Genomic DNA, 8,892 nt, shown 5'->3' with positions numbered 1-8,892 from the left:
TTGAGGAGGGGGGTGATAGCTTCAGGGAAGGCAAACATTTCACTCTTTCTGACTCAAGATAATCCCTTCATGTGACTTCCCAGAACTTCTAAGATGTTAATGTGGCTGCTCCCCTAGGGGAGGTGCACATGTCTTCTCACTTTGCCAGTAATGGCGGACAGGCTAGGGGTCTGGCCAGGGGTCATCCAAGGGTTATCATTAATTCCAAAATTTATATAAACCAGCATGGGTAACACACCAGTACTTTGGAGTTTATCACACGCTGTTTAAACTCCCTTTAAAGCAACTTACCCCATTCATGTTTAATTCTTTCCTGCACATCAATACTTTGGAGTTTATTGCACACTGTTTAAACTCCCTTTAAAGTAACTTACCCCATTCATGTTTAATTCTGAAGCTGGATCCTATCACACATGCTGGAGGACAGGTGATTGCAACCCGGCTGCATCCCAGACTCCAGACATGCTTATCCAGCATCTTTTCAAAACTGTGAGTCTGCTGTTTTTAAAAAGATGCCAGGTAAGCACAGCTGGGGTCTGGGATGCAGCCGAGTTAGATAGGTTAGGCTGAATAAAATGTACAACTGGTACAATGTAACCAAGTGATCTTAATGACCCAGAAGGCATTTGAAACTCCAGACTAAATCCTACATTGTTACCATTACATCATATTGGTTCATGGTTGCCTTTGAGACATGCATGAATAAGTGCTCTGCAGTTTGTACTATCACTGGGGTACATGTCCGCATCCATCCATTACAGTATATCGGAGGGGATGCATTTTATTCTTTCCCAGATCTTTTTCTTGGAAGGTAATCTGTTAGGTGATGTGCGTCACTGTGAGTTGGGGCCAAAATCCTCAGCAGACATGACTTGAGCAAAAAGTAGGCAGGGCCACCTTCTCTCTGTGTGTATCTCTCTACCATTCCCACCCTCTCTTTCTGCTACCCCCTTGCCCAGAACTTGGTTAAGTTACTTTTTTGGGGACCACAACCCCAAACTAGCATGGCTACTTTTCCAAACTCTGTTAACTCTTTCTGCTGTCCTCATCCTGCTCTGTTACCCTCCTTTTAACCACTGGCTGCACCCACACTGCAGAAATAATGCAGTTTGACATCACTTTAACTGCCATGGCTCAATGCTATGGAATTCTGGGTACTATGGTTTTGGGAGACATTTAGCCTTGTTTGTCAGAGAGAGCTGGTGCCACAACAAACTACAATTCCTAGAATACCACAGAATTGAGCTGTGGCAGTTAAAGTAGTGTCAAACTGGATTATTTCTGCAGTGCAGATGCAGCCTCTGTCTAGTATCCCCTGGGAAACAATTAGCTCTTACTCGAAGTCTGACCTGATCAGTTACAGAGGGCTTTGGAAATTAGACCTAGGCCTGTTACAGACTGCCAAAATAAAGCTGCTTCGGGTCTCTTTGGAGGTATGCTGTTTAAATGATGCATGCATCCTAAGAATCCAGAAGCTGCACCGAAGCTGCACTCCAGTGCTTAGGAATGGAGTGTGGCTTTGGCGTGACCTCCGGACTCTTAGGACCCATTCATCATTTAAATAGCATACCTCCAAAGAGACCCGAAGCAGCTTTATTTTGGCAGTCTGTAACAGGCCCAAGGACCTAAGTTTGCTCTCTCAGTTCCATACACAAACACTATAAGAAATACAGATTCAGCTATAACTTTAGACAGATTAACTTTCCTAACTAAAAATAACTCACCATTAAACTTTACAGGACACTTGGGTTAAAAACGGAGACAGGTGCTAACACCAAGATTGTCTTGTCTTGTTATGTTCTGAAATCTTTCCACCCAATTTTCCCCCCTTCATAGTTCCAGCTAATATCTGCGGGCCTCAGAATCACTTGGGACTTGTTTCCCAGGACTTCTGGTTTCATGATCTGATGTTTCTTGCCAGGAAATAAGATGTTGAAAAAAGAATAAAGGACCCCCTCCTTATACTCTGCCTTCTGACTCCAACCTCAACAGTTACATTTTGTAAACAAAAATAGTATGCAAAAATAATACCATTTAATAAGTATTTTGCTTCGGATGCTGCTAAAAAGTATAATCTTGCATTAGTATTTGCACTATTTTACTTAACATTGCAAAATCAGTCTTCTCCAATCTCAAAGAACTGCTTTGCTACAATGCTAGTTACATATAACTAGTTACTTGTTATTACTTTCTTTCTTCCAGTAGCAAGGGTATAACAACATGTCATCCTGTTGAAACTTGGCAAGTGATAGTTTTTCTTCACCTGTGATATTACTGTAACTTTATAGTTACTTTTACAGTTACGGGGATATTGCCTCACTAAAGCTGCATCTACACTGCAGAATTAATGCAGTTTGACATCGCTTTATCTGTCTTGGCTCAATTTTGTGGAATTCTAAGATTTGTAGTTTTGTGAGATATTTAGCCTCCTCTGTGAAAGCTCTCTGGTGCCAAACAAACTACAAATCCCAGGATTCCATAGGAAGGAGTCATGACAGTTAAAACAATGTCAAAAGCTCAAGAGTTGCCCTGTTGTGGGTGTGTGTATTTTGTATTCCAGGCCAGCAACCTGAAACATTAAAATGTTTAGGTTTTCTAATAGGTTTTTTAAAATCACTTTTGTTACTTTCAGGAAGCAGAAAAGTAATGAACACCTTTAAAATATATTGTAACTATAAATAGTAACATTTGGGGGCATGATACATAACTATTCTATTATAACAATTAATTACTTTTTCAAAACAGATTTCCAAACTTGCTTGCAAGTTTATTTATTTGTTTATTTAAAATATGCCTTCGTTGATATAGGTTTAGGGATACCTACTTTTATTTTCCTCATATATATTTTTTCCTGTAGAATTTGCCCTAGAAAATTTAAAAGGAATCATTTTTAGAATATCTTTATTCCCTCATTTTTTTTTCCTTTGGGGAATTTGCCCTAGAAAACATAAAAGGAAGAATCTTTAGAATGCTTGGATATGGCCAAAAATGAACTAAGATCTATTTCTTCTGTCTTTGAGCTACAGCAAGTCAAAGGGTTGCTTGCAAATATATGTGCTACTAAAACAAGATATCATTACAGGCAGCATTGCAAGGAAGTTACCTTTTTTAATTGATTCTTAAACGATTTATAACCAACCATAGATCAGGGCAGGATACAAAAATTAAAATAATTTAAATAAAATTAAATAATTGTGTTTTATTATTGTTGCCATCCTGATGATCATGAATTAGCATTAAAACCCAAGTAAGAAGAGCCAGCATGGTGTCGTGGTTCGAGTGCTGGAATATGATTGTGGAAATCAGAATTCAGTTCCTTGATCAGCCATGAAAATCCACTGGGTGACCTTGGGTGAGTTAGACATTCTTAGCCCCAAAAAACACAGTGATAGGTTTGCCTTAGTGTTGCCATAAGTCAGAAACCTATGAAGGTTGAGGGCCACTGAATGGCTTACATAGTTGCCATTCTCATAATACAAAGCCATCAGTCCTTCCATGCTCTTTTGTACTTGCATTTTCACACTTTTAAGCTGGAGTCATCTGTGTGTATGTACCTGCAGGTGACCTATCAACTTATGGCAATACTGTGAATTTCATAGGCTTTTTGTAGGCAAGCAATACTCACAAGTGGTTTTCTGTGAAACCATGAAATATAGCCTAAGTATCCTGTATTTGTTGGTGGGCTCCCATCCAAGTACTAACCATGGCTGACCCTGCTTAGTCTATAAGGTCAAATGGCATCTGGTGCCTTTAGGGTATTTAAGCTCTGTCAGCCTATACCGTTCACAGTCATTATTGTTTGTTTTTCATTTCTTTTAACAGCTTCCAATACATGTTCTGTGGGTCTTTTTCAGTCTTAAGGTAAATATTTTCTACTGAAAATATCTGAAAAGTAACTCCTTCACATTTCTGATCTTCACAGTCACTGAAGAGCATCGGCAGAACTGTAGAACTACAGAAGCCACTCCATTGTGTGTGTGTGTGTGTGTGTGTGTGTGTGTGTAGATGCCAGTGGAATATCTTCTGGGAATTCTCTGAGCAAATATCTTCTGACACTGCTAGCAGCATAAAAATATTAAGATTGTAATGGGCACCTCAGAAACAGCAAGATGTTTTCTTACCAGCTGTGCAGTGAGATAAATGTGGATTCTATAGATGTCTTCGGATTCTTGGGATTTTTTGTTGAGCTTGGAAGTGGAATTCAAACTCTATCCACTTTCTCACCCTCCCTCATCATCAAACTCATCCTGTGGGCACCCTTAAAATTTGTACCAGTGTATTTGAAAGAAATTGAAACTACAGGTGTAGAAGACTCCATGTTCAAATTTCTGCTAAATTAATAGCTAGGGAGAACTACCAGACTGAAAGCTAACAGGAGGCCTGTTTAGTATCAGCAGCTCATGTGGGGCTGCACTTGCCTCCCATCATGTCCAGACGAGGCACCCCGCCCATTCAAACCACAAGCCATCCCTAAACATCACTTTTTTAAAAGCCTATTTTTCTTTGGTACATGGGAAAATCTCCACTTGTTTTCATTTTATGTATCATTCACATCTCTATGACCAAGACAAGCATGCCAGTGTGCACATGGCACATTTGTATACTTGATATTATTAACAAATGATGCATTGCACATCAGCAGTCTTCTGCTGTTGCTAAAATGTGTTTCCTTTTTTAAAAGGATGTTATTCCAAGACAATCAAAGTTTGTTGTAGTTGTTGTTAACTGCTGTCAAGTCAACCTTGACGTATGGCAATCCTATGAAAGAGAGACCTACAGTTCACCCTGCCTACTATCAACAGCCCTGCTCAGGTCTTGCAGGCTCAGGCCCATGAATCTATCCATGTGTAATGTGATCTTCTTCGTTTCCTGCTGCCTTCTCCCTTACTAAGCATCATTGTCTTTTCTAGTGAGTCGTGACTTCTCATGATATGGACAAAGTACAGCAGCCTCAGTTTAGTCATTATGGCCTCTAGGGAGAGCTGAGGCTTGATTTGTTTTCGGATCATTTATTTGTCTTTTTAGCAGTCCACGGTATCCACAGAACTCTTCCCCACCACCTCGTCTCAAATTAGTTGATTCCCTTCCTATCTGACTAGACATTTTCTTGATATTTTCATTACTGAGGATTTGCAAGGTATGTGTACAATTTCTTCTGGTAATAAGGAAAAAGCCAAGAGAATTTAGGCTTCAGTCCTATCCATATCCACACACCTGGAAATAACATAAATGCATTAAATTTCAGTACACATGAATGCAGATGATTATTTTTTGTTATTTAGACAATATTAAATGTTTAATTGTATGCTTAATAATATGAAAAATGAAACTACTTGCACTTGGAAAATAAACTACTGAAAATGGAGGCATCAGTCTGTGAAGAAATTAAAATGGTGTCCCTCAGGGTTAACAGCTGCTTCATTAATCTGTTTTGAAGATGCCTAGTTATACATCTGTTAGGCAGAGTATCCCTATGTACATATTGATCTAATTAAATTCTACAGTATCTGGAAATTAATATCCTTTTCCAGACAGAAAAAAGGTAGTCTGGACATTTTCCTATTCCCTTTTTAATATACCTGAAATATAGTTGTGGTGGCACAACTCAGTATTTGGTCTGCTACAGCTAAAGCGGATTAATAAGGTCCTGCTGCCAGTTGATGATATGGCCCACCACAAATGTTACTTTAAAATCATAAGCTGCTTAGTCAATAATTTAAATAAGGATTACAAGTGTGGGAACATAGCCACAATCATTCTGCATGTCTTCACCCTTGATCAGTGTTATATTTATTAAATTATAATGTACTTGTCCCTGTATCAGTAAGTAACATATTTTATAATCTTTTGCCTGCCGTAAAAGGCACCAGAGTGCATGCTATTAAATTTATTACAATGGCTGCACCTAGGCTACAGTCCTATTCCTACTTACCTGGGAGTAACTGAAATCAACAGGACCTACTTCAAAATAGGCATGTACAGAACTGCCAGTCTTTAAAGCAGCAGCAGGGAAAATGTGGCATCCTGGTAGCTGTATGATCATTCCCATCATCCCCACTAATATGGCCAGAAGTAAGCAGTGAAAGAAGTTATAGTTTGGCAACAAGGGGAGAGCTACATGTTCTCTAGTTCTCCTTTATAGACTTAAAAAAGCAAGTCAGAAGACTGTTTTCTGAACTGTTGGGATATTGACAAGATAAGAGATATTAATAAACTGAGATGTGCACGGCTGGGTCTGAGTCTGTCTGTTTATAGACAAATACCTTGCAGTTAGAAAAGCATTTCTAAAACCAAATTATTCTGACCTTTTTGTAGTTGTTTGTTGTTAACTGCCCTTGAGTTCACTTTGACCTCTCCAAGACCCCCTGTCCGCAACCTTTCTGCTCTGGTCCTGCAGGCCCAGGCCTGTGTCCTCCCTGATCAAGTCTAACCATTTGGCATGTAGTCTTCCTCTTTCTAATGCCTTCCACCTTTCCTAGCATCATTCACTTTGCAAGTGAACGTTTTACTGTAGAGAATCGATTCGAAGCTCTTTCCCTTATCAAGGAGGATGAAGAAGAGCAGCATGGACAGACTTCAGGGACAGAGCAGGGGAGCCCGAGAGTCCCACCCGAGAGAACAGTCGCTGCTAAGCCTCGGAGGAGGCGTGTGGTCGTAGTGGGGGACTCCTTGCTGAGGGGTACAGAAGCAGTGATTTGTAGGCCTGACAAGATGTCTCGAGAGGTGTGTTGTCTTCCAGGTGGAAAGATCCGTGATGTGACAGAGAGGCTGACAAGACTGGTCAAGCCTACTGACCAATACCCCTTCCTTTTGGTCCACGTGGGAACTAATGATACTGCAAGACACAGCATTCAGAACATCAAAAGGGATTACGAGGCGCTTGGTAGGAAGCTGAAAGGAATGGATGTACAGGTTGTCATCTCGTCTCTTCTGCCAGTTGAAGGGCATGGTCCAGGAAGGGAGAGGAAAATAGCAGATGTGAACAACTGGCTTCGCAGATGGTGCCGCCGAGAAGGATTTGGATTCTTCGATCATGGGCTGCGGTTCCATGAGGAGGGACTTCTTCCAACAGACGGGTTGCATCTCACGCCAGTTGGAAGAAATGTTTTTGCCAACAGTCTCAAGAACTTGATCAGGAGAGCTTTAAACTGAGTTCCGAGGGGAAGGGAGACAATATTAAGGAAGGCGAAAGGGATGGCGAAAATAGTCAAACTGACATAGAGGAAACAAGGCAAACAGTGCAAGGACCCAGCAGTGGGAGGCAAAAAAACTTGCACAGGCAGCAAGTAAAAGGGAACCATGGTCTGCGATGTCTCTACACTAATGCACAGAGCATGGGAAATAAGCAAGATGAACTCGAACTCCTAGTACAACAAAGCAAATATGATATACAGTGGTACCCCGGGATACGAATTGATCGCGTTACGAAATTTCCGGGGTACGAAAAAGTTAGATTGGAAAAAACTGTTCCGGGTAATGAAAGATTTTTCGGGTTACGAAATTTATTTCGGCGCGTTTCGGCGCGAAATTCAAATCTGAAGCGCGGCTAGCGGCTTTCCAGCGCTAACGGAAAGCCTTTTCGGGTTGCGAAATGTATTGGGTTACGAACGGCGCCGCGGAACGAATTAATTTCGTAACCCGAGGTAGCACTGTAATAGGCATCACTGAAACCTGGTGGGATGAGTCTCATGATTGGAATGTGGAAATAGAGGGGTATAACCTTATTAAGAGAAATAGGCCAAACAGGAAAGGAGGAGGAATAGCACTATATGTCAGAGATATTTACACCAGTGAAGAGATCCTGGACATCAATCATGGAAGCCAGGTGGAGAGCATCTGGATAAGAATCAAAGGGGAGGGAAACAACAAGGGTGTTATGGTGGGAGTCTACTACAGACCCCCAAGTCAGACTGAGGAATTGGATGATATCTTTCTAGAACAGATGACCACACAGTCAGAAAAGAGAGATGTAGTAGTGATGGGCGACTTCAACTATCCTGATATTTGCTGGAAGTCAAACTCAGCAAAATCCTCAAGGTCTAGCAAATTCCTCACTTGCCTGGAAGACAATTTCATGGTCCAAAAGGTGGAAGAGGCAACAAGGGGGTCAGCTATTTTAGATCTGATCCTAACCAACAAGGATGACTTGGTTAATGGGGTGCAAGTGGTGGGATCCTTAGGTGGAAGCGACCATGTTCTCCTGGAGTTTGTAATACAGTGGAAAGGAGAAGCCAGGCAGAGTCAGACACGCATCCTAGACTTTAGGAGAGCGGATTTCAGTAAACTTAGAGAAGTATTGAGGGCGATTCCATGGTCAGAAATACTAAAAGATAAAGGAGTTCAGGATGGATGGGACTTTCTCAAAAGGGAGATACTGAAGGCACAATTTCAAACAGTTCCAGTGAGAAAGAAAAACGGGAGGTGTCTCATGAAACCAGGATGGATGACTAAGGAACTTTCAACCGAGCTAAGTTTGAAAAGGAACATATATAAGAAATGGAAAAAGGGGGAAATCACGAAAAAGGAATTCAAAGAAATAGCAGGCATGTGTAGGGGTAAAGTCAGAAAAGCTAAAGCGCAGAATGAACTCAGGCTTGCTAGAGAGGTTAAGAACAATAAAAAGGGCTTTTTTGGATATGTCCGCAGCAAGAGGAAGAAGAAGGAAACGGTAGGGCCACTGCGTGGAGAAGATGGCAAAATGCTAACAGGAGATAGAGAAAAGGCAGAATTATTCAACACCTTCTTTGCCTCAGTCTTCTCAGGAAAGGCAAAGGGTGCTCAACCTGAGGATAATGGAGCAGAGGACAGAATAGGGGAATTTCAGCACAGAATAAGTAAAGAGATAGTAGAGGAACACCTTGTTAATCTAAATGAATTTAAGTCTCTGGGACC

Source organism: Sceloporus occidentalis, unplaced genomic scaffold (genome assembly GCF_023333645.1).
Source record: "Sceloporus occidentalis isolate IW3139 unplaced genomic scaffold, rSceOcc1.0.p SCAF_5, whole genome shotgun sequence".
Lineage (NCBI taxonomy): Eukaryota > Metazoa > Chordata > Lepidosauria > Squamata > Phrynosomatidae > Sceloporus > Sceloporus occidentalis.
This window is presented reverse-complemented; position numbering follows the sequence as displayed.